Source organism: Nycticebus coucang, chromosome 10 (genome assembly GCF_027406575.1).
Source record: "Nycticebus coucang isolate mNycCou1 chromosome 10, mNycCou1.pri, whole genome shotgun sequence".
NCBI classification, from domain to species: Eukaryota; Metazoa; Chordata; class Mammalia; order Primates; family Lorisidae; genus Nycticebus; species Nycticebus coucang.
The window spans coordinates 38849216-38876765 of NC_069789.1; the positions used below are offsets into that span (position 1 = coordinate 38849216).

The 27550-nt window shown below is 39.0% G+C and overlaps 2 pseudogenes; both read left to right on the plus strand.

Moving 5' to 3' along the window:
- The first annotated feature begins 4279 nt into the window (after positions 1–4279).
- Positions 4280–5145, plus strand: LOC128597176 (protein SET-like; annotated as a pseudogene).
- A 16335-nt stretch (positions 5146–21480) lies between these two features.
- Positions 21481–22740, plus strand: LOC128596398 (rRNA methyltransferase 3, mitochondrial-like; annotated as a pseudogene).
- Positions 22741–27550: the final 4810 nt, after the last annotated feature.

Here is a 27550-nt window from a genome sequence, read left to right on the forward strand (position 1 = left end):
AGCATATGGGGCCGGCGCGCTGCTCACTGAGCTACAGGCGCCGCCCCAGATTTTTTTTTATTAAGCATAGAGTGTTATATTTATTGCAAAGAATCTGGAAAATATATAAAAAACATAAAGAAAATAAAAATCACCTGTTTCCATTTTCTATAAATAATCATGATATATATACACCATATAGGCTTTTTCCTACAAATAATCATGATATATATGCCATCTAGGCTTTTTCCTACAGATACATATAGATAGATAAATAAATATATATATACACATAGATAAATTTTATAGATAAATAATTCCATAAATATTTTCAATGGCTCTCTATTTTTATACAATCTTCTATCGAACTTTTAAAAATATTTTCAGATTATTATGAGGGTACATACAATTAGGTTACATAGTTTGTATTTGTTTGTTTATTTATTTATTATTTATTTTGAGACAGAGTCTCACTTTGTGGCCCTGGATAAAGTGTTGTGGCATCACAGCTCACAACAACCTCAAACTCTTGGGTTTAAGTGATTCTCTTGCCTCAGCCTCCCAAGTAGCTGGGACTATAGGTACCCACCACAATACTCAGCTATTTTTTAGAGACAAGGTCTTGCTCTGGCTCAGGCTGGTCTTGAACCCATGCACTTAAGCAATCCACTTGCCTCGTCCTGCAAGAGTGCTGGGATTACAGGCATGAGACACCATGCCTGTAATTTTCTTTAAATTTCAGGTTAATGTGAGGGTACAAACAAGCAAATCACAATATTTGAATTTATTAGGTAGAATCCCACTTGTAGTTATGTCCTACACCCTGTACCATACACTCCTACATTATGCCCATTCAGTGGGAGCACCCCAACCTCCTCTTTCCCTCTTCCCTCTCCTTGGTATCCTCACCTTCCAACTTGAATTGAAATTAGTTTTCTCCTATGTGGGCAAGAATTAGATCATCAGCTGGCTTCATACTAGTATTGAGTACATTGGATATTTGATTTTCCATTCTTGTGATACTTTATTGAGAAGAATATGTTTCAACTCCATCCAGGTTAATACAAAAGATGTAAAGTCTGCATCTTTTTATGGCTGAATAGTATTCCATTGTATATATATATATATATATATATATATATATATATATATATATGCCAGTTTGTTACTCTATTCCTGAGTTGATGGGCATTTAGGTTGTTTCTACATCTTGGTGATTGTAAATTGAGCTACAGTAAACAGTCTAGTGCATATGTCTTTATGATAAAATGATATTTTTTCTTCCGGGGAGGTGCCTAATAGTGGGATTGGGGGCTCAAATGGAATATCTAATTTGAGTTCCTTAAGGATTCTCCATACTTCTTTCCAAAGAGGCCGTATTAGTTTGCAGTCCCACCAGCAACGTAAAAGTATTCCACTCTTTCCACATCTATGCCAGCATCTGCAACTTTGGGATATTGTGATGTGGACTAATCTTACTAGGGTTAGGTGATATCACAAGGTGGTTTTGATTTGCATTTCTCTGACAATTAGGGATGATGAGAATTTTTTCATGTTTGTCAGCCATTCATCTGTCTTCCTCAGACAAAGTTCTGTTCATACCTCTCACCCAGAGATAAGATGGGATTGTTAGCTCTTTTTGTTGTTGATTAATTTGAATTCTCTATAGATTTTAGTTATCAACCCTTTGTCAGATTTGTAATACATAAATACATTTTTCCACCTTGAAGTTTATCTATTTGCTTTGATTGTAGTGTCCTTAGCTCTGCAAGCTTTTCAGTTTAATTTCCATTTGTTAATTTTTTTGTTGTTGCAATTGCCACAGAAGTCTTCTTCATAAAATCTTCCCCCAGGCCTACATCTTCAAGAGTTTTTTTCCACACTTACTTCTAGGATTTTTATCATTTCATGCCTTAGATTTAAATCATTTATCCATCTTGAATCAATTTTTGTAAGTGGTAAAAGAGTCAGGTCCAATTTCAGTCTTTTACACGTGGTTATCCAGTTCTCCCAGCACCATTTATTGAATAGGAATTCTTTTCCCCAGTGCATGCTTTTGTTGGATTTACCAAGATCAGATGGCTATAAGAGATTTGTTTCATCTCTTCATTTTCTACTCTGTTCCAGATGTCTCTGTCTTTATTTCATAGTTTGTGTTTGTAAGGATAAAGTCTGAGTTATAGTTGAGTCCTTCACCCAGGAAGTGTGCCATATACCCATGCATTGTACCCATTGGATGGAAATTACTAAACCTCTCCCACTTGAATTTAATTGAGTTTTTCCTCATGTGAGCCCGTAGTTGTTAACCTACTAGTTTCAATTTAGTACTGAGTACCTGTGATGCTTGTTTTTTCATTCTTGTTATCACACTTCTTTAACTTAATGTATCGTGTTAATAATTAACATATTTGGGCGACACCTGTGGCTCAGTGAGTAGGGTGCTGGCCCCATATACTGAGGGTGGTGGGTTTGAACCTGGCCCCAGCCAAACTCAACAAAAAAATAGCTGGGCATTTTGGCAAGTGCCTGTAGTCCCAACTACACAGAAGGCTGAGGCAAGAGAATCACCTAAGTCCAGGAGTTGGAGGTTGCTGTGAGCTGTGATGCCATGGCACTCTACCGAGGGTGACAAAGAAGTGAGACTCTGTCTCTAAATAACAATAATAATAATTAACATATTTACTTGTCAATAATTAAATTGTAAAACAGTATTTCTTATAGCTGAATAGTATTCTTCAAATTTGGTAACTATAATTTTTCCTGTTAATCTCTTAATATTTGACATTTGAACTGCATCCAATTTTCTGTATAATAAAAAACACTGAAATAAACATAGATCCTTGCAAATTTGATTATTTCCTTAAGATTATTAGAAGTAGAATTGCTGACTCGAGATTATACTTTTTTTCTAAGCTTTAATGCATATAGCTGAATTGTTCTTAAACTCTTCAACGATTTATAGTTCTATCAGCAATGTATAGGAGTATTATACATTCTTGCCAACATTTGGAATATCACATTTTAATAATGTTGATGATATTAAATACAGCATCTCGTTGCTGTTTAAATTTGGATTTGATTATTACTTTTGCATTTTATATATTGACAATTACTCACCCATAGCATTTATCCATTTTTATTAAAATAATTATCTCTTCTTATTGATATGCTCTTTACATATATAAGTATGAACCATTATTACATCATATATTACACATTTTTTTCTGATTTGAAATTTTCCTTTAAACTTTGTTTCTGGTTCTAATCTTATTTTTAATATTCCCTTATTAAATATGAACAGAGAATCAGAGATCAACAAATATGTTGAGAAATGATGCAAAATTAAAAGAGATATCAAAACAAAGAAATAGAAGAAAGAAAGAAACTGAGAAGTACAAGGGATTGAATGAATACATGTGCCCCCTCCCCCAGTTCATGTATTGAAATCCTACCCAACCACCCACCCCCACCACCACCCCAGTGCTGGGATTAAGAGGTAAGGTCTTTGTGAGGTGATTAGGTCATGTGGGTAGAGCCTTCCAAAATGAGATTAGTGACCTTATAAAAGAAACTTCAGGGAGCTCTCTCACTCTTTCTGCTAGGTGAGGTTATAAGAAGATGGCAGTCTGCAATCCAGAATAGGGTCCTTGCCAGAATTTGGCCTTGCTGGAAGCCTGGCACAGGTCTTTCAGCCTCCAGAACTATAAGTAATAAGTTTCTGTTGTTTATAAGCAACCCAGTTGGTGGTACTTTGCTATAGCAGTCTGAACTAAGAAGGAAAAAGCTAAAACAAAAGAGGGAAAGGAATAAAATCTCAAGAAAGTGTGAGGAAATTATGAGTTTCAGAGAGACAGTGTACTCATGAAAAAAATATGCTATTTAAACAAAAAATAGACAGAGGGTATTATAGAGAGAAGATAAGAGCATGGAAAACTCTACCCTGTATATTCAACAGAGCCCTTGAAAGATTATACCAGTAAGAACATATCAGAAAGTAGATGAGGAAGGAATATATGAGAGAAAAAGTGAAAATGTAACTAACAGAAGTTTCTGTTAGCGAGAACACAAAAAGCAGAGGGAGTAAATTATCAAAGAAAAAGTATCAAAAAAAAAACCCATAAAAACCCAAACCCTAGATTTTATGAAATTAAAAAGGATTTTCAAGAACTGGACATAGAAAGCACTCATGCCTTTTAATTAACACATTATCATCTTTAAGACTATAGTTGGGTCAGTTTTCAGAGATTCTTTCTGCCGAGCTAGGAGACCTGTGGTTAGGTTCTTGGAGTTTCCTGGCAGCATGGCCCCCAAACGCCAGTCTCCGCTCCCACCTCAGAAGAAGAAACCAAGACTGCCTACTGCTCCCAGACTGGAGGACACCTTAGGCTCTCAGGGACTGCCTAAAAAGGGAAGAAAAAGAACAGCGGGAAGCAATTGAACATATTGATGAAATACAGAATGAAATAGACAGACTTAAAGAACAAGCCAGTGAGGAGTTTTGAAAGTAGAACAGAAATATAACAAACTCCACCAACCATTTTTTCAGAAGAGGTCAGAATTGATCACCAAAATCCCAAATTTTGGGGTCACAACATTTGTTAACCATCCACAAGTGTCCGTGCTGCTTGGGAGGAGGATGAAGGGGCACTGCATTGTTTGACCAAAGTTGAAGCAACAGAATTTGAAGATATTAAATCAGGTTACAGAATAGATTTTTATTTTGATGAAAACCCTTACTTTGAAAATAAAGTTCTCACCAAAGAATTTCATCTGAATAAGGGTGGTGATCCATCTTCAAAGTCCACTGAAATCAAATGGAAATCTGGAAAGGATCTGACGATACGTTCCAGTCAGACACAGAATAAAGCCAGCAGGAAGAGGCAGCATGAGGAACCAGAGAGCTTCTGTACCTGGTTTACTGGCCATTCTGATGCAGGTGCAGATGAATTAGGAGAGGTCATCAAAGATGATATTTGGCCAAACCCATTACAGTACTACTTGGCTCCTGATATGGATGATGAAGAAGGAGGAGGAGGAGAAGAAAAAAATTACAGTGATGATGATGAAGGTTTGGAAGATATTGATGAAGGGGATGAGGATGAAGGTGAAGGAGATGGAGATGATGATGAAGGGGAGGAAGGAGAGGATGAAGGAGAAGATGACTAACACAACACTGATGGATTCCAACATTTTTAAAATTTTCTCCAGTCCCTGGGAACAAGTTGCAGTCTTTTTTTTTTTTTCCTCTTGTGCTCAGTCACCCTGTTCTTGCGGTCTCTTTTCTCTGCACCATGATTCTCAACTTATTTGGGGGGGAAATACCTTGAGCAGAATACAATGGGAAAAGAATCTCTACTTGTTTCTATTCCAAATTCATTTTTATCCCTTCCTTTCTCAATAAAAACTGTTTGGAAGCAACACCACCAAGCTCTGTGGGAAAAAAGAAAAACCTACTCCCTTCGCTCTGCTGGAAGCTGGAGGGTGCTGGGCCCCTGTGTAGTAGTGCATAGAACTCTAGCTTTTTTCCTCCTTTCTCTGTATATTGGGCTCAGAGAGTACACTGTGTCTCTATGTGGATAGGGACAATTAGCATTTACCAACATGTATCTGTCTACTTTCTCTTGTTTAAAAAAAAAGAAAGAAAGAAAAAACCTTAAAAAATGGGGTATAGAAGGTCAGCAGACGGTGGGCTTGAGATGTTCGGGTGGGTTAAGTGGCATGTTGACAACATGGCTTCTCCTTTGGCATGTTTAATTGTGATGTTTAACGGACATCCTTGCAGTTTAAGATGACACTTTTAAAATAAATTCTCTCCTAATGATGACTTGAGTCCTGCCACTCAAATGGAGAATCAGCAGAACCTGTAGGATCTTATTTGGAATTGACATTCTCTATTGTAATTTTGTTCCTGTTTATTTTTAAATTCTCTTTTTGTTTCACTGGAAAGGAAAGATGATGCTCAGTTTTAAATGTTAAAAGTGTACAAGTTGCATTGTTACAATAAAACTAAATGTGTACATACACACACACACACACACACACACACAAGACTATAGTCTGGAAATAGCGGTTCATTTGTAGGGGAGAAAATAAAACCACTTTGCGGGACCTCATCTAACATGCACAATGTGAGGGTGTTCAGCACGCCCCTGGGTGAACATTACCTTAGAAACAAAAACAAAATAACCTAAACGTTTGTACCCTTATACTAATCTGAAATTTAAAAAAAAGTCAACTGATCTTAACTGGAGTATGAAACACTGTCTGGAAGCTATGGGTTTATTTAATACAGGCTCAGAAGAAAGGACGTTATTCTTCCTCTCTGACCTCATCTATAGGAAACATTTCCTAGTACCTCTCTCAAACTCCTTCTCACATTTGAGCCCCATATTCTATTATATTCTAATAATATAGTTGTATCTGAAGAATTTTGCTTCATACTAGTCATGACAAAAAATGATGCTCCATAAGTTTAAAGCAAAGATAATATATGTGTTTGAAAAAAATTTTTGAGTCTTTCATTCCTTTTTGTTTTGGTATCACGATTTTCTACTAACATAGAAAGTAACTGTATTTTAATGTTACAAGCAAATGATGTTCTTTTCTCTTTTTTTTTTCGCCTAGTGATATAGAAAAGTGTAAATGAAAACAGAAATGAGTGATTCGTGAAGGGGATTTATTAGGTTTTGTTCATTTGTCCAGATAAATGGAATTCTGGTGCTCTCAACAGTATCTAGAAATAGTTACAAACGGAATTTGTATAGTGTAATTTGTAATATTAAGAAAACACTAGTGGAGGGCAACGCCTGTAGCTCAAGGAGTAGGACACCGGCCCTATGTACTGGAGGTGGTGGGTTCAAACCCAGCTCTGGCCAAAAACTGCAAAAAAAAAAAAAAAAGAAAGAAAGAAAACACTAGTGGAATACAAAAACAGCAAAACACCAGTTGGAATTGTGAGCACCCCTTTACGTCTGCTGCTAACAAATTTTTTTTTTTTTTAAGTCTGTGGAATGGTAGATTGATAATGTGTTTTAGTGATATCTTATCAACCATGCTATTTTTCATGGAAAAAAGCTCATAACAACTGAAGCATTAACTCATTTAATCATTATGTGTATCTTAAGAATAGACAAGCTTAAATTTGATTCGATTGTGTTAAGAAGTAGAAAATTAATCACCTAATGACACTTTCCGTGTCTAAGAAGCAAAAAAGTAGCTAATATTACAGGCCTATTTTCTTGAATCTAATCTATATATAGAATCTTTATTGCGTATTTTGAGTATATCAACAGATCATTAAAAACTGCTAGTATGCACGGTTGCCTTTTTATCACTGAAGATGAATAAAGCCAACCAAAATGGCTTTTTTTTTTCTTCTGAGGTTTTTTAGCCAGACCATAATTGGACTTGTCACCTGACTCTCCAGATGGAAATAATCTAGATCTGCATCATCAGATCATGTTAAGGAATAGCTCACACAGATAGAGACGGTTCCCAAGACAACCAGCCCTTGCCAATCACCATTTTGCTCTGGGGACATTTGAGGGCTGGTTATCTTAGAGAAGATGTTATCTCAACTATTCTTTTTAGTTTTATTGTTTTTTTCCCATGAATCCAAGACCTGTACTGCTTTGAAAGAAGAGGAGAAAACACAGAAAAGTGTCAGCAGAAAGCAAGGTTAAGGGATGAGGGGGAAAGAACACAAGCAGCTTGTGGCTGTTAGTACAAATTACCCAAATGAGTCATCGTTTCTGAATCACTCCACCCTCCTGGGAAGAGACTCTGTAAGTACCTGGCCCCAGAATCCAAAGAGTATTTACAGCCAGGCAGCTATTAAATGAGGTTATGTTGGAACCTGTGTCACCTAATCTCCTAATTACAGGTGTCTGTGGTTAAAACTTGGAACTCACCAATTTGGAAGATGTTGTGAGTCTATGTTCACTAATTGCTGAGTCAGTTTTGATACCAGGCAGCCTTACTGCCTGAACACAGTATATTCTGAATTCATTTTCCTCCCTGCCAACACCATTTCCCCTATTCTTTCCTTCTGATATCTCCTGATGACTTCTATCTTCAGCTTTGCTCCCTATATGGCCTGATGAAATAAGCCTAGATCTCTAGACATTGTTAGCATTCCTTTAAAGAAGTAAATTTTCTAAAACAACTAGGAAAAAAAGAAATACATCTGTTTTCTTCAGATAGCTGGATTGGGTACGAGGAGAACAGAGCTCTAATTATTGCAAACTTAGAATACTTGAGCTCTGTGCCAGATGCTTTGCTTTTATAATATATTTAACCAAAGCAGCAATACTATATAGCATGAATACTAACTTGGGAAACTGAAGCTGAGGTAGGCCAAGTTATGGCCCAAAGTCACAAAACCAGTCATTAACCAAAAAGGAATTGGTGAAGCCAGGCCTGGCTGACTGGAAAGTTGGCCCGCACTCAGTCCCAGCTCTGATCATTAAATGTGTGTCTGATGGGAGCTATGAGGACAAATTGCATGGCTGTTATTATGTAGCATGCACAGTAAATGAAGTAATGCATTTGTATGGGCTCTGTAACTAGAAAATACTCTACAAATTTTATTACTGTTGTTAGTTATATTTATTACCTCTCTGCTGGGGGTAATTCTATACACATCATAGAATAAATAAATATTCAGAGTCCTTAGTCCCCAGTGAAGCATCATGATGGTTGTGATGAGCTATCTTCTCAACAGAGCAGAGAGGCACCCCCAGTGTGTGATGCCAATTCTTAAGGATAATTCCTAGCTTCATGTAAACCACAGTAATTGTCTTTCTTTGCCTCCTGCATCTTTAATTTTCTCTTCTGTTACTTACTTAGCTGTTGGAGGGCCAATGACTTTGAGTCATAGTCCAAAGTGAAAGTCAGTTTGAGGGCCAAATGCCATCAAAGCGCATGGCAGTTTATGATAAAATATTACTTTAAAAGTTTAATATTTTTCATATATATCAACTCTTAAATATAATTAAGAAAAATGAGGGTGGCACCTGTGGCTCAAAGGGGTAGGACACCAGCCCCATATGCCAGAGGTGGTGGGTTCAAACCCAGCCCTGGCCAAAAACTGCAAAAAAAAAAACAATGAAACCATCTTAATGGTTGAATAAATCAGTGTGCTATTTACCATGAAATCCATATATACAAATATGGAAAGTTATCCAGGATTCATCAATAGGTGAAAAAATTGCAAATTAGAAGTGTAATATGAGTCTTTTAACATATTTTACAAATGTATATCTACATATAGATAAAACAAAAAGCTGTGGCTACCGTAAGAAGGGAGAAGATACCCAGGGAGAGGGAAGGAAGAATTTCACAGCCTGCTCACTGTATTTATTTGAATAATGTACAAGATGAATAAATGCATGTATTACTTGCATAATAAAAAAAGTCAGCGTTGAATTTTAAAATTATAAACTTATTAGTTATCAAAAGAGCTAATTAAATAGTGTTTCATTGTTGAAGTGAAAAAACTTTCAAACAGAAGAGAATAAATTAACAAAGAAATAATATTTTTTAAAAATTATAACTGAAAATTTCTAAAGTTTCTATAATGTAAGGTCCCATCAATGCCTACCTGAATGAATAAATAGATAAATACAGTAAATAAAGCTCTCCAAGGTAGATCATCATGAAATTTCAAAACACCACCAATTTTCATGAACTGGTGGGAGGAAGGAGAATGGGCCAGAGTGGAAATGGTGAGGAATGAGGAAATTAAACACACAAAATACATAAAACACACAAGAGACAATCATGGGTTTGGGAGGACGGGAGCAGCTAAGACTGTAGCCAGTACGAACTGTGGAAACAGCTTTATTTATATAGTATCTAAACAAGGTTGCTAAATGACGTAAATCATAGAATGTGGAGTAAAGATTAACTTTAGGAAGGAAAAGCTTCATTCTTACCAGCACGCTAAAAAGAGGAAAACATGCAGGGGCTACATGACTTCTGGCAGAAGAGAAAAGAACGTTGTTAAAGGAGAAGCAGCTAGGGGTTGTTGCCTGAATGTCTCCCAAGACTGTGGGGGCCCTGCTGCCTCACAGCCTGCCCTCCACATCTCCTTTTTATTTCTTTGTTTCAATTTTTGAATAGATGACTCTAATTAGGTAGGACTATAAATGTTCAAATGAGACTCAGGCATAACAAACATGATAGCCAGGTGTGGTGGCTCATGCCTGTAATCCTACCACGCTGAGAGATAGAGGCAGGTGGATAGCTTGAGCTCATGAGTTCAAGACCAGCCTGAGGAAAAGTGAGACCCCCATATCTACTAAAAATAGAAAAACTGAGGCAAGAGGATCACTTGAGCCCAAGAGTTGGAGTTTGCTGTGAACTATGATGCCACAGCACTCTACCCAGGGCAAAAGCTTGAGATTCTGTCTCAAAAAAAAAAAAAAATGACAGGAATCAATAGCCATAATTGCTAGAAAAACTTCTTCAAATTTCTCAGGGGTGACTGTTCCACCACAATGTTTGTACAAGATCAGTTCCTTTATGGGCCAGCTTCTTCAGTTGTCCTGTGTTGGTGGCTTCACCTTCTGCAGTGTCTTGGCTTAGGAGTAGATCACCTGAGATGTCAATCTCAGCTTTTTCATTGGTGGTTCAAGAAGTTCCTCTGAGCCCATGTCTGACCAACTGTTCAAGGAGCCAGCAAGAGCTGTAAGCTATTCTAGGAAAAACACAAACATGGCCTCTCCCCAGGAGAGACAAGCTTTAGCAACAGATTTCCAATCATTAAGAGAGAAAGCATCATTAGATAAAGTATACACTAATGCAAGAGTAAAGGGGGAAATTGGACCATACTGAAGCCTACTTCAACTCCTTAAGAGTTTTGAAAGAAAGTGGCTGATGGTTTCTTACTCTATTGCCCTGTTCATCAGTAGTTTCTATGACCAGGAAACAAGAAAATCCATGAAGAAATGCACCCTGATCCCTAGCTTGTTCTTAAGATCTTTGTAAAGGAGATTTAGAAATGGGATGTTATGGAGATTTAAAGAAGGATTTGGATATGTAATCCTTCTTTAGAAAGAAAGATGGAGGTGGAGGCTTGGAAAACTTAAAACTGGGTTGAAAAGAAATAGTCTTAGGAGAATCTGAAATATGGAATTGTCATAGCAATAGTACCTACTAAATCAGAATTCTCATCTAAGAGGGAAGAGGAGCATTCCTGTTCATATTTACACTCTTCATTCCACAACTCCTCCTGAAATTCAAGAGGCAGAGGGTCACTTACAGAGGCTGAAGGAAAAACACCTGAATTTATAGATAAAGGGCATCATCCTTGTTTATGTCTGGGATTTAATCAGTCTTGGACCAAGCCCCAAAGAGAAAAGGCATCAATGGGAACTCAAGAAGAACCATGAATTGTATAATAAGAGTATAATTTCTCTCCTACTATTTATCTCTAGTTGCTGCATTGATTGTGCTTTCCTCAGGAAACCAAAGACAAACATCTTGAACAAAATTTAAAAACCATTCTAATTGAGTAGCATTGACCTTAGAACCTCTAGTTTTAAACAAAGATTTAAGCATCTGAATAAAAGTTCTTGCTCTTTTGAGCCTGACTGTCCCATATTTATTATTCCTAATGATGATTACCACCCCCCAAAAAATTACTCACCAAGTGTGCAGTTTTACCTTTTTCTTCTCACAGGGGATTCCCTCACCTGCTTAGTTTCACTTTCCTTAGGTTCACTTTACCTGCTTTAGTTTCCTGATCCCTGTTCAGGGTACCACCTTTCATGAACCAGCTTAAGGAAAGAGAATGAGCCAGAAGGGGAATGGTGGGGAAAGAGGAAACAAAACACACAAGAAACAAAGATGGGATTGGGAGGACTGGAGCAGCTAAGATTGCAGCCAGCACTGAACTGTGGAAGCAGTTTATTTATATAGTATCTATCTCACATCTATATAACAACAAGGTACTATATAGAAGCTATATAGAAGGAAAAGCTTCATGTTTGCTGTCAAGATAAAAAAAGGAAAACATGTAAAGGCTATATGACTTCTGGCAGAGGAGAAAAGAATGTTGTTGTTAAAGGAGAAGCAGCTGTGGGGGGTTTCCCTGAGTGTCTCCCCCGGCTGTGGGGGCCCTGCTGCCTCACAGCCCATCCTCCACAACTAATAAAGATTCTAGAAGCTTCCAGAGGGGAAAAAAAAGATGACATACTTCTATGTAAGATTTGGAATTAGAATGACATTAGACTATTTGAAGCAACACTAGAAGTTAGAAGACAGTGGAATAATGTTTTCAAAGTTCAAAAGTAATTCATCTGTATACTCAGCCAAAATATCCATCAGTTGTTATGATGTTGGAAAAATAAAGACATTTTAAGATCTGCTAAGGTACAATATTCTACTTCTTATGCACTTCTCTTCAGAAAGATTTGGAAAATATGCTTCATTCAATGAAAGAATAAACCAAAAGACAGCAAAGTATGAATACTGACATGAGAGAGAGAATCATCTTTAAAAATCAATGCTGGAAGGAAACACCAAGATGACTAATTCCAAGGCAATTTTATGCAGATGACGAAATTGACCACTGGAGAGTTTACATGGCTAGCTTAAGGTTACAAAGCTTAAGTTGGAATGCCAGCCTCTTAATAGCTTTGTGACCATGTTTTTTCTACTCTTATGATGTGCCTGAACTCCATGAAATGCCTTAAATATAATTTAAGGGTCTAGGATTGGATTACATAAATCCCAGTTCCCAAAGTCTGTTTCTTTTCCTGTTTTCTACTGTAGTTCTTTTTTATCTTTTTGCTTCTGGCTTCACCATAGAATGTTATGCAATAAAAACATGGAAAATTATCTAAGTTGTGCATTTTTGCCTTACTATGCATTTTTGTCTTTAAGAAATGTATCTTCTGGGAGGCACCTGTGGCTCAAGAAGTAAGGTGCCGGCCCCATATACTGGAGGTGGCAGGTTCAAACCCAGCCCCAGCTGCAAAAATAAATAAATAAATAAATAAATAAGAAAGAAATGTATCTTCTGTTTGAGTAACATCTTCCCCCAAATACCCTCTGAAAGCCTGTGCAAGCAGAGAGTGCCCAGTATTGAAAATCAAATTCAGTCAAACAAGTTTCCATTTTGTTTTGCTTTATTCTGTTTAAACAAATGAATCTAAGCAAAGATTTCTACTTAGTGCTTTTCTAGTATTACTTTGGTAGAACACCATCAGGTTTTTAGATTTGGAAACTGGCTTGAACTTGAAAAAGAATATTAAAACAGGTGGCTTATGAAATGACAATTGGTCCAACCAAATTGTTGGGAGAAATTCATGAACAAAGTGCCACATTAATGAATTTTCTTACACTATTCCATTTCTCTGATCTCTGAGAGTTCTACCCACAGTTTTGGACTGGAGTGGAAGCAGCAGAAGCAAGAGCTTCTTTAGTGATGGCAGAGCAACATAAATATTGAAGGTCAAATGCATTGAGTTTTGAAATAAAAATGGTTTTATGAAAGGCCAAAGGACAATAACAAGGATTGTCTGACTTTTCCTCCTTTCCTTGCCCCATTTTCCCTTCTTCATTTCCTTTCATTCATTAATAAACAACCATTTATTTAACGTCTGTTATGCTAGGCATCATGATAAACTTTGGCAACAACAAAGCAGACAGGTTGTGTACGCAGGAAGATATTTGTCTTGTTCTCAGAGTGCCTACATTTCTTTAGTTAATCTCTACACATAGTAGATGCATAACAATAATAGATGGTGGTAACTATTTTCTGATTTTAAAAAAATATATATGTATAATGTATAAGGTGTCTTCATAAAGTTAATAAAAATGCAAATTATGAAAAAGCTATGCATGAATTTCAAAGATTTTTTACACCAAAATAAATGTTATAATATGTCTGGACATAATGTAGTTTGAGGCAAGATAGGGCAAGATAGCAATTTGAAACGGCCCTTATCTGAGCAACATAAATTCTGCTAAAATTGAAGCAAGAACAAATATAAGATTTATGATGAAGTTTGGTAGAAGAATGGCAAAATCATTGCTGCATTATAAAAAGCCCATGGTGGGTGGTGCCTGTGGCTAAAGAGAGTAGGGCGCCGGTCCCATATGCTGGAGGTGGTAGATTCAATCCCAGCCCTGGACAAAAACTGCAAAAAAAAAAGCCCATGGGGACAATACCCCAAAGAAAAAAAGAAATCAACAATTTACAAATGGGTAATTCATTTTAAGAAGAGACAAGATAATGTTGAAGATGATTCCTACAGTAGCAGACAATCTACATCAATTTTCAAGGAAAATATTAGTCTTATTCATGAACTAATTGAAGAGCAATTACAATTAACAGCACAAACAATAGACAACACCATAGACATCTCAATTGGTTCAATTCTGACTAAAAAATTAAATTTGAGCAAAATTTCCACTCAATAGTGCCAAACCATTGTGCCCAGATCAATTGTAGGCAAGAGAAGTTCCGATGGAAATTTTTATTATTTATTTATTGATTTTTTTTTTTTTTTTTTTTATTGTTGGGGATTCATTGAGGGTACAATAAGCCAGTTACACTGATTGCAATTGTTAGGTAAAGTCCCTCTTGCAATCATGTCTTGCCCCCATAAAATGTGACACACACTAAGGCCCCACCCTCCTCCCTCCATCCCTCTTTCTGCTTCCCCCCCCATAACCTTAATTGTCATTAATTGTCCTCATATCAAGATTGAGTACATAGGATTCATGCTTCTCCATTTTTGTGATGCTTTACTAAGAATAATGTCTTCCACTTCCATCCAGGTTAATACGAAGGATGTAAAGTCTCCATTTTTTTTAATGGCTGAATAGTATTCCATGGTATACATATACCACAGCTTGTTAATCCATTCCTGGGTTGGTGGGCATTTAGGCTGTTTCCACATTTTGGCAATGGTAAATTGAGCTGCAATAAACAGTCTAGTACAAGTGTCCTTATGATAAAAGGATTTTTTTCCTTCTGGGTAGATGCCCAGTAATGGGATTGCAGGATCGAATGGGAGGTCTAGGTTGAGTGCTTTGAGGTTTCTCCATACTTCCTTCCAGAAAGGTTGTACTAGTTTGCAGTCCCACCAGCAGTGTAAAAGTGATCCCTTCTCTCCACATCCACGCCAGCATCTGCAGTTTTCAGATTTTGTGATGTGGGCCATTCTCACTGGGGTTAGATGATATCTCAGGGTTGTTTTGATTTGCATTTCTCTAATATATAGAGATGATGAACATTTTTTCATGTGTTTGTTAGCCATTCGTCTGTCGTCTTTAGAGAAAGTTCTATTCATGTCTCTTGCCCATTGATATAAGGGATTGTTGGCTTTTTTCATGTGGATTAATTTGAGTTCTCTATAGATCCTGGTTATCAAGCTTTTGTCTGATTGAAAATATGCAAATATCCTTTCCCATTGTGTAGGTTGTCTCTTTGCTTTGGTTATTGTCTCCTTAGCTGTACAGAAGCTTTTCAGTTTAATGAAGTCCCATTTGTTTATTTTTGTTGTTATTGACATTGTCATGGCAGTCTTCTTCATGAAGTCTTCCCCCAGGCCAATATCTTCCAGTGTTTTTCCTATGCTTTCTTTGAGGATTTTCATTGTTTCATGCCTTAAATTTAAGTCCTTTATCCATCTTGAATCAATTTTTGTGAGTGGGGAAAGGTGTGGGTCCAGTTTCAGTCTTTTACATGTAGACATCCAGTTCTCCCAACACCATTTATTGAATAGGGAGTCTTTCCCCCAAGGTAAGTTCTTGTTTGGTTTATCAAAGATTAGGTGGTTGTAAGATGTTAGTTTCATTTCTTGGTGTTCAATTCGATTCCAAGTGTCTATGTCTCTGTTTTTGTGCCAGTACCATGCTGTCTTGACCACTATGGCTTTGTAGTACAGACTAAAATCTGGTATGCTGATGCCCCCAGCTTTATTTTTGTTACTAAGAACTGCCTTAGCTATACGGGGTTTTTTCCGGTTCCATACAAAACGCAGAATCATTTTTTCCAAATCTTGAAAGTACGATGTAGGTACTTTGATAGGAATGGCATTGAATAGGTAGATTGCTTTGGGAAGTATAGACATTTTAACAATGTTGATTCTTCCCATCCATGAGCATGGTATGTTCTTCCATTTGTTAATATCCTCTGCTATTTCCTTTCTGAGGATTTCATAGTTTTCTTTATAGAGGTCCTTCACCTCCTTTGTTAGGTACATTCCTAGGTATTTCATTTCTTTGAAACTATGGTGAAGGGAGTTGTGTCCTTAATTAGTTTCTCATCTTGACTGTTATTGGTGTATACAAAGGCTACTGACTTGTGGACATTGATTTTATATCCTGAAACATTACTGTATTTTCTGATGACTTCTAGGAGTCCTGTGGTTGACTCTTTGGGGTTCTCTAAGTATAAGATCATGTCGTCAGCAAAGAGGGAGAGTTTGACCTCCTCTGCTCCCATTTGGATTCCCTTTATTTCCTTATCTTGCCTAATTGTATTGGCTAGAACTTCCAGCACTATGTTGAATAGTAAAGGTGACAGAGGACAACCTTGTCTGGTTCCAGTTCTAAGAGGAAAAGCTTTCAGTTTTACTCCATTCAGTAAAATATTGGCTGTGGGTTTGTCATAGATAGCTTCAATCAGTTTTAGAAATGTGCCACCTATGCCTATACTCTTCAGTGTTCTAATTAGAAAAGGATGCTGGATTTTATCAAATGCTTTTTCTGCATCTATTGAGAGGATCATGTGATCTTTATTTTTGCCTCTGTTAATATGGTGGATAACGTTTATGGACTTGCGTATGTTAAACCAGCCTTGCATCCCTGGGATGAAGCCTACTTGATCATGATGAATGACTTTTTTGATGATAAGCTGTAATCTATTGGCTAGGATTTTGTTGAGAATTTTTCCATCTATATTCATGAGTGAGATTGGTCTGAAATTCTCCTTTTTGCTTGGGTCTTTTCCTGGTTTTGGTATCAGGGTGATGTTTGCTTCATAGAATGTGTTGGGAAAGATTCCTTCTTCCTCAATTTTTTGGAATAATTCTGCAGTACAGGAATAAGCTCTTCCTTGAAGGTTTGATAGAATTCTGGAGTGAAGCCATCTGGACCAGGGCATTTTTTAGTTGGAAGCTTTTTTATTGTTTCTTTGATCTCAGTGCTTGAAATTGGTCTGTTCAAGAGGTCTATTTCTTCCTGGCTAAGTCTAGGGAGAGGGTGTGATTCCAAATATTGATCCATTTCCTTCACATTGTCAAATTTCTGGGCATAGAGTTTCTGGTAGTATTCAGAGATGATCTCTTGTATCTCTGTGGGATCAGTTGTTATTTCCCCTTTATCGTTTCTGATTGAGGTTATTAGAGATTTTACTTTTCTATTTCTCGTTAGTCTGGCCAATGGTTTATCTATTTTATTTATTTTTTCAAAAAACCAACTCCTTGTTTCATTAATTTTCTGAATGATTCTTTTGTTTTCAATTTCATTGATCTCTGATTTGATTTTGGATATTTCTTTTCTTCTACTGGGTTTAGGCTTAGATTGTTCTTCTTTTTCCAATTCCATAAGATCTCTTGTGAGATTGTTGATGTGCTCTCTTTCTGTTTTTCGAATGTAGGCATCTAAAGTGATGAATTTTCCTCTCAAATCTGCTTTTGCAGTATCCCACAGGTTTTAGTAGCTTGTGTCTTCATTGTTGTTATGCTCAAGGAAGTTAATGATTTCCTGTTTTATTTCTTCCTTCACCCATCTGTTATTCAACAGAAGATTGTTTAATTTCCATGCCTTTGGGTGGGGTTGAGCATTTTTGTTAGAGTTGAGTTCCATCTTTAGTGCCTTATGGTCTGAAAAGATACAAGGTAAAATTTCAATTCTTTTGATTCTGTTGATATTTGTTTTGTGTCCCAGGATATGATCAATTTTGGAGAATGTTCCATGGGGTGATGAGAAGAATGTATATTCTTTATCTTTGGGGTGGAGTGTTCTATATACGTCTATCAAGCATAGTTCGTCTAGGGTCTCATTTAAATCTCTTACATCTTTGTTTAATTTCTGTTTAGAGGATCTGTCCAGCTCTGTAAGAGGTGTGTTAAAGTCCCCTGTTATGATGGTATTATCAGATATCATATTGCTCAGACTGAGTAAGGTCTGCTTCAAGAATCTGGGAGCATTTAAATTGGGTGCATAAATATTTAGAATTGAAATGTCTTCTTGTTGTAGTTTTCCCTTGACCAATATAAAGTGACCATCTTTGTCTTTTTTGACTTTAGTTGCTTTAAATCCACATGTATCTGAAAATAAGATTGCAACTCCTCTTTTCTTCTGAATTCCATTTGCCTGAAAAATTGTCTTCCAACCCTTGACTCGGAGCTTTAATTTGTCTTTTGAAGCCAGGTGTGTTTCTTGCAGACAGCAAATGGATGGCTTGTGTTTTTTAATCCAGTCAGCCAATCTATGTCTCTTCAGTGGGGAATTCAAGCCATTAACATTTATTGAGATAATGGATAAGTGTGGTAGTATTCTATTCGTCTTATTTGGTGAGAGTCCATTGCTTAGTTTTATCTTTTGCATCAGTGTGGAGGTTAGGTTCTGTCCTTTGATTTCTGAGTTCTTACTTTGCTGCTGATCCATTGTGGTGGTCAGTGTGCAGAACAGGTTGAAGTATTTCCTGTAGAGCTGGTCTTGTTGTGGCGAATTTCCTCAATGTTTGTATATCCATAAATGATTTGATTTGTCCGTCAATTTTGAATCTTAGCTTAGCAGGGTACAGAATTCTGGGCTGAAAATTGTTCTGTTTAAGTAGATTAAAGGTAGATGACCATTGTTTTCTTGCTTGGAAAGTTTCATTAGAGAAGTCTGTGGTAACTCTGATGGATTTGCCCCTGTAGGTCAACTGGCGCTTACTCCTGGCAGCTTGCAGAATCTTTTCTTTTGTCTTGACTTTGGACAGGTTCATCACAATGTGTCTTGGAGAAGCTCGTTTAGAGTTGAGGCGACCCGGGGTCCGATATCCCTCTTAAAGCAGTGTGTCAGAATCTTTGGTGATGTTTGGGAAATTTTCTTTTATAATATTCTCTAGTATGGCTTCCATTCCTCTGGGGCATTCTTCTTCCCCTTCTGGAATTCCTATAACTCGTATGTTGGAACGCTTCATAAAGTCCCATAATTCTGACAGTGAACGTTCTGCTTTCTCTCTCTTCTTTTCTGCCTCTTTTAGTGTCTGAGTTATCTCAAGAACTTTGTCTTCTACCTCTGAAATTCTTTCTTCTGCATGGTCTAACCTGTTGCTGATACTTTCCATTGCATCTTTAAGTTCCCTAATTGACTGTTTCAGTTCCTTCAGGTCTGCTATATCCTTTTTATATTCTTCATATCGTTCATCTCTTATTTGATTCTGTTTTTGGATTTCCTTTTGGTTATTTTCCACTTTATTAGCAATTTCCTTCATTGTTTCCATCATTTCTTTCATTGTTTTCAACATGTGTATTCTAAATTCCCTTTCTGTCATTCCTAACATTTCTATACTGGTGGAATCATCTGCAGTAGCTACCTCATGGTCCCTTGGTGGGGTTGTTCTAGACTGGTTCTTCATGTTGCCTGGAGTTTTCTGCTGATTCTTCCTCATGAGTGATTTCTTTTATCTGTTTGCTTGCCCTAATTTTCCTTTCACTTCCTCTTGCTCTTTAAGTTCTTGTGCCTGTGGACTATAGGTTACAGGACCAGAAGGGTGAGAAGGTTGAAGAGCAAAAAAAAAGGGGATGAAAGAAAGGAGGACCGAGTGATAAGAAAAAAAGAAAGATAGAGAAAGGAGAGGGGGTGGGTATAAGGAATATCGACAAAAAGAAGAGAGGCACAGAAAGAGGGAGACAGGGCAATATAGGTGTACAGTAGGGTACTTTGACACAACCTTAAAAAACCCCACCTTCTGGGGGTGCCCAGTTGCGTGGTTCCCTTGAGGTCAGCAGCTCTTTGCTAACCTGATCAGACACAGTACCCCACCTCCACCAAGTAGAGAGGAAAGACAAAAATGCTATAAATCAAACCAAAAGAAGCAAACAGAAAACTTTACAGGGATAAAATTGGGTGAAAAACCAAATTATATCGGTAGAAACACTAGCAAAAATGAAGTTGAAGTTATTAAAAAAAGCAGCAATGGGAAATTATAATTAAACTAGGAAAATTGAGAAAGAAAAAGGGATCTGTGTGGAAAAGATTGAAATTAAAAAAACAAAAGAATATCAGCAACGTCAAAATAAACAAACAAAAAAAACAACCAAGCAAAAAAAGAAAGAAAAAAATACTCAACCAAAAACAAAGCAGTTTGTATATGTTATTGAATATTGTCTGGGCAACACGTGGTCTTCTGGGGTATGAGATGTTAGTCACAGTTCAGATACGACTGGAGGCTGCTGATTACTCAAACCCCAGCAGGTAGACACCCTGAATCTCTCTTCAGCCTACTTAAAAGGCACTTCGAACTTGTAAACTTGTTGAGCAGAAGCTTTCCCAGCTTTCTTGCTGGAATCGCTGCTGAAGTGGCTATCCACTTACTCAGTGTGCCAAAACCGGTCTCACTCTGCCCCTGAGGGTTAGGGCTGCAAGGCGGCTCAGACCCCACCCTTAGGCTACTTGGTTGCTGGGTTACCAGCTCCCACCCGTTTGTAGCTCTGCGACCCTGAGGGCGGAGCTTGCCGGGGCAGATCGCTGACAATGGATCCGTGTGACCCACCGCCAAACACTATTAGCTCCGTCTGGCTCAGCGGCTCAGACTGGGGCCCTAGACAACGGCCAAAGTTCTCGCACTCCCGCTCAGGCCTTCCCCAAGGCAGTTCAACTCAGTGCCAAGTCCAAGGACATCAAAACAGTTCACAGGTAAGGCCTTTCTGGTTTGCAGTCTCGCTGCTACTGAACTTACAGTTGTGGGCGGGTTTAGACGGATTGAACACACGCGACCACTTGCCGGTTTTCCACAGATTTAGTCCTCCTCTTGGGGTCCAGAAGTCTCTCGCTGACTCCCTGTATCCTCATAGGAGTGATGATAGGCAGTTCCCACCAGCCAGAGACGCCTGGAGTCCTATCTCCCCAGACTCACGGTGCCCAGATGCAAGGAAGCTGTTACTCGGCTGCCATCTTGCTCCGCCTCCCCTTTATTTATTGATTGATTGAGACAGTCTCACTTTGTCACTCTTGGGTAGAGTGCTGTGGTGTCACAGCTCACAGCAACCCCAAACTCTGGTGCTCAAGTGATTCTCTTGCCTCAGCCTCCCAAGTAGTTGGGATTACCGGTGTCTACCACAACACCTGGCTATTTTTAGAGATGGGGAGTCTCACTTTTGCTCAGGCTGGTCTCAAACTCCTTAGCTGAGGCAATCCACCTGTCTCACCCACCCCACCCCACCTCTGCCCAGAGTGCTGGGATTACAGGCCTGAGCCACAGCTCTTGGCTCAATGTAAATTTTTAAAAAGTGGGATCAGGCTGACAGACGCTAAGGCCCGGGGAAGATGGCGGTGTTGGAGCAGGGTGTTGGGTTAGCCACGCGACCGTTGCTGCCAGTGGTCCAAGACATGGGACCTCGACGCACAGCGCTGCCTTCGAGCACTGCGGCGCAGCCCAATGAAAGTGGTGTTTCCATCCGGACAGGTGGTGGAACTGAACCGCGCTCCTGAGAGCGCGCCACCAGGCCCCACCAGGCCGCGTGTGAGGCCAGGCCCCATGAGCAGCAGCAGAAACAGACGCTTCAGGTGCTCCGGTCCCAGACGCCCAGCACCTCGGAAGACTCTGGGCTTCGCTACGATAAGACCTTTCCAGGGAACAGGAGGCTGAGTAGTGTAATGACAATAGTTAAGTCCAGGCCATTTCCGGAAAAGCAAGGGAAGATCCTGCTGCAAGGTGGCCAGCTCATTGCAGACGCTCTCCAGGCTGGAACTGTGCCGAAAGTTTTCTTCTGTAGTCATCTGGAATACATAAAGGAACTGCCAGTTGATAAGCTGAAAGGTGTCAGCCTCATTAAGGTGAAGTTTGAGGATATCAAGGATTGGTCCGACCTAGTAACGCCACAAGGAATAATGGGGATATTTGCCAAACCTGACCATATTAAGATGACATATCCAAAGACACAGCTTCACCATTCACTGCCTATATTGTTGATTTGTGACAATCTCCATGACCCTGGGAACTGGGGACAATTCCGAGATCTGCTGCTGGGGCAGGTTGCAACAAAGTATTACTCACCAAAGGCTGTGTGGGTGCCTGGGAGCCAAAAGTTAGGGCAGGTATGGGTGCACATTTCCAGGTGCCCATTATCAATAATCTGGAATGGGAAACAGTGCCAAATTACCTGCTCCCTGACACCCGAGTCTATGTGGCTGACAACTGTGGCCTTTATGCTCAGGCCCAAATGTCTGACAAAGCCAGTGATCGTGACTTAGTGTGTGATTGGCGATACATGAAGTTTCACAAGTATGAGGAGGAGGAAGATCTAGAAACTGGAGCTAAGAAAGTCTGGCTCCCTAAACTTGAGATTCAGTTACAACTTGGACTGGACAGAGGCACCAGCAGTTGTGGTGATTGGTGGTGAGACTTACCGTGTGAGCCTAGAGTCCCTACAGTTGTCTGAAAGCACGAGGGGCAAGAGGCTGCTCATCCCAGTTATGCCTGGTGTAGATAGCCTAAATTCAACCATGGCTGCAAGCATCCTGCTTTTTGAAGGGAAAAGACAACTACGGTTAAGGGCAGAACACTTGAGCAGGAACAGAAGTTAACTGCAGAGAGAGAGACACAGAAATGAATTCATGGTTGAAGATGTCTCCTTCTCCAGCACATCATTAGGAGGCTGGTGGTGGCTTCCTAAGCTATGTTCAGGAGGCAAGAAGAATTTCTGCTATTCCTAAAAAATAACAGAAGTCAAAATTCTTCCTGAGATCTCCCATCCGTTTGCCAATTCTGATGTTCTATCTTTTTTAAAAAAATGATAACACAAATAGATGATAAAAAAAAAAAAAGTGGGATCAGGATCCTAAAGCATTTCCTTGAAGAATTGTAACAGAACATGAAACATGGACTTACCAGTACAATCCTAAATACAAAGCACAATCAAAACAATGGCTACCAAGAGGTGAAATAGCTCAGTCAAAGTAAAAGTAGACTGGCCAAGAACAAAGTTCATGGCAATAGTTTTTGGAATGCTCAAGGCATTTTCCTTGTTGACTTTACTGAAGTGCCAAAGAACAATAACATCTGCTTATTAGGAGAGTGTTTTGAGAAAGTTAGCTAAAGCTTTATCAGAAAAATATCCAAAAAGTATTACCAGGGAGTTCTTCTCTACCACAACAATGCTCCTGTTCATTCCTCTCACCAAACTGGGACAAATTTGTGAGAGTTTTGATGGGAAATTATTAGACATTCCTGATTTGGCTCCTTCTGACTTCTTTTTGTTTCCTAATCTTAAAAAAATCTTTAAAGGTCACCCATTTTCTTCAGTTAATAATGTAAAAAAGGCAGCATTGATATGGTTAAATTCTAGGGCCATCAATTCTTTAGATAGACTAAATGGCTGGTATCAGTACTTTGATGTAGGAGCCAAGTGTGAATATGCAGGCAACATGGATGAAAAAGTGGGCTGAGGGCAGACTGTGGAGAGCGGTGAGTGTCAGCAGGAGAATGAACTACTTTCTGTAGACAAGTGGAGAGGCTACACAAAAGGAATTTTCTTTACAACCATCAATCTACTCTCAGCAGGCAATTAGGGTTGCGAGAGGAAGCTCCAGAAGAGTGGAAACTATTTGGAAGACAAAGATAATAGTCTGGGCTTGAGACAACAGGAGCTGAACTGGGGGCTAACAGTGAAAGGGAAAGGAAACAAAGGGATGGATAATTCCACACATCACTGAGGACAAACCAACAGAACTTGGCAAACTGATTCATTCTGTAGTTTGTGTTTGCTTCATCTATGCAATAACTTCCCCAGCAAAAGTCCCTCCTAGCCTAGCCTGTGATTACTGAGAGGGCCTCAAGTCAAGTCATTCCCTGCTTTCTCCACAAATATAACTACATGCAGTAAAAACTTGATGCAACATGATTAGGCCACAGCAGATGGGTTATTCCCCTGCTGCCGGCATGACATCAGCTTCTCCGAATTCAGTTATGATAGTTTGGAACTCCCCACAGAAGAATCATATTCAGCATCCGTAACCAGGGCATTGTTCCCTTAAGCCAGAAGCTTAGATCCTAACGTGTACTGTCATTCAAGGAGAGGGTTTAGCTCTTTCATGTTTACATGGATGGAGCTGCAACATATTCTTCTTAGTAAAGTATCTCAAGAATGGGGGAAAAAATATCCAATGTTCTCAGCCCTACTATGAAACTAATTTATGGCTTTCATATGAAGGCTATAACCTAAGAATATGGGGAAGGGGGAGAGGGATGGGAGGGAGTGGTGAGGATGGGCAGAGGGAGGGTGATTGGTGGGACTACACCTGCAGTGCATCTTACAAGGGTACATGTGACACTTAGTAAATGTAGAATATAATTGCCTTAACACAATAACTAAGAAAATGCCAGGAAGGCTATGTTAACCAGTGTGATGAAAATGTGTCAAACTGTTTATAAAACCAGTGTATGATGCCCCATGATCTCATTGATGTACACAGCTATGATTTAATATTAATAAAAAAAAAGAAAAAAAAAGGAGAGGGTTTGAGCTTGTGGGCATGATACGTATGCTTTCTGCAGTTATGCAGCTGCTGGTGTGCATGTGTGTATACGTGTGTGTGTAAACAATCTTCACCCAGAAAAGCTCACTCATTTTTCCCAGGAGCAGGACTGACCTTGTGCACCTGCCTAATGTTTTCAGATGTGGGTTCCATGATGGTCTGCGGTAGAAGTTAGCCTCTTCTCACTGCTTTTTGTCTTTCTCCTGGAAACACAAGGAGAACCTTTGTAGCTTAAGTTAACACTGGAAAGGAGGCATAGAAAATAGGGCAACAAGAGCAGAGAGAGAGAGAAAAGAAGGAAAATAGGCGATAATGGGGGCCAGGAAGAGGGATAGAGAAAGGTGGGAGGAAAAGAAGGGAGAGACCAGGTAAGGAGAGAGAGTAGTAGGATAGACAGAAGATCCTTCTGACCAGTGGGGGAAGTGATCCACGTTTGAGGCAGACACAGCTGAGACCTTACACATGGCCCATGGCCACACTCTACATCCTTCACTCCCCTGACCTGCTTTTTTTCTTCATCCATGATTTAGTCCTGGGAATGCATGGCTCTTTATGTTTGGACAGTGACTTGAGGTTTGGGCTACAACTGAGGCTGAACGCAGAGAAAAGGAATGTGCCCAAAGAGACATGCCCTGTTCTCTCCTCCCTCCTTCCTCAACACACTGACCATCTCCAAAGGCTGCCTCTAGTCCATGCAGTTGCCATGAGCCATGTTCTAGGAGGTAACCTTCCCATCAGCAGAGCTGCCTTGACCTTTCCAAGTGCACACATGTACTCTCACTTGCCTCTGACTTCCTGGCCCCCCTGGGATGGCTTTTCCCTTAGATAGTCCAGTAAATTTATAATCTGTCTTCCTTATTTCTAGACCTTCCTTAAACACAAGGCTCAGTGCTCACAATCCCTCAGGAAAACCAAATTCTTCTGCCACCTTCAAGGGTCAGGCCAGTGGTGAGAAGTTACAGGCCTCAGTTGGTGACACTTACCAGTAGAGCATGGTCATCCATTACCATGTTCATTGCTAAGTCCATGTTTGCCCCACATCAGAAAGACTCCTGTCAGGTAGTTAATGGAAGCAGAAGATAGGGAAGGTGATCTCAAGGAGACCATGTGATTTGCTAATGGCAACCCCACTATACACATGCATTTCTTTATTGTCAAATAAACATCCACTGGTTATCTACTACATGCCAAAATCTATGCCTCACATGTAAAACTCAATTGACATAGATCCTTGCCCTCCAGAAATACAGTCTTTTAGCACAGGTAGGTGTGAAAAAAAGTAATTAATACATAGTAGGAAAAATACGGAGTGTCCCAAAGGTCACCATACATATGTACATAGGGAAAATGGGAAATTGTAACTAAAGGTACCCTTTGTTTATAAAATTTTACCAAATATTTATTCATGTATTGATATATAAATAAAAAATATATAAAACATAGTGTAAGCATGTTAAATTTTCTAATGTATGGTGACCTTTGAGACAAACTATTAAGGTGAGATGATGTAAGTTTTAGATTTTAAAGGAAGAATGGCTCAGGACCTAGTATGAATAAAGGGAGCTCCAGGTAGAGAAAATGGCACACCACATACCACAGCATACAAGAGCCAAAGGATAAAGTTTTTATGGGTTTATCACAGGGTATGAAAATATATGGTGGGAAAAATGACAAGAGACGAGGATAGAAATCTAGGAGGGGCAAAGGTAGGAAGGGCCTTGTATGAAAGGCCTGGATTCAGTCAGGATTTGTACAGAAGACACTGAGAGTCATTGAAAAATTAACAAATATTAGGTGGCATCATAAGGAAATCTCAAATTTAGAAATCACAACGGTCCAAGCAATGGAAGTAGAAAAAATAAGTTATAACAGAGATTGGAAACCTTCTATAAAGGGCCAGATAGTAAACATTCCAGGCTTTTTGAGCCATTTTATCTCTTTAATTCTTGTTGATGTCTGTCATACTTTTTATTGTAGCATAAAGGCAGACAGAGATAAGACATTTTGAAAACTGAGCATGTTGTGTGCTGATAAAACTTTATTTCGAAAGTAGATTGTGGGCTGGATTTGGTCCACAAGGCAATAGTTTGCTGGTCTCTGTGTTAGAGGAATGTTTCCAAATAGCATGATAAAGACTTACAGATGCTTCCCTGTATGTGTGCATAGACTATTTGGAGCTCTTTTGCCAACACAGTTCTATGAGGACAAAACAAACCAAAAAGAATTGACCAAGAATTGATTCAGGAAAGAATTGAACCCATCAACCAAAATAGGACCAGCAGTATGGTCTATCCACAGGAAGGCTGGGCTTTGAAGGATTTGGAATGAAATCTCCACATAATCATGATTTCTTGAAAGTACATCTCATAGTGACTCTCCTGAATCCTCACACATTTGTAGAGGACACAGGAGGCAGAGCAAAGTCTTCTATGGCCTTATAGCTAGTCACAGCTTTCACTGTAGCAAGGATCTCAAGCTACCAAAGCATCCCTTTGCCAATCCTAGTCCTGAGATTTCCAGTGCACTGGCACCCCCAGGGCAATCAAGTGGGGCCAGCACCATCAATGATGCAGGAGGTTGTTGGGAGTTGTGATGGCATGGTACTCTACCGAGTACTCTAGAGTACCGAGTACTCTACCGAGGGTGACAAAGTGAGACTCTGCCTCTAAAAAAAAAACAGAAATTGTCATCATCAAATACACAAAACTCAGCGTTGTGTCATCATCAAATACACAAAACTCAAAGAACCTATATAGGATTTTTGTGAGCACCAGGCTTCAACCAGATTCTTCAGCAGTTGAGACCTTGGGGAAGCAAACAGGCAGCAGGTATATGACACAGGCTCCTGAGTCCGAAAGCC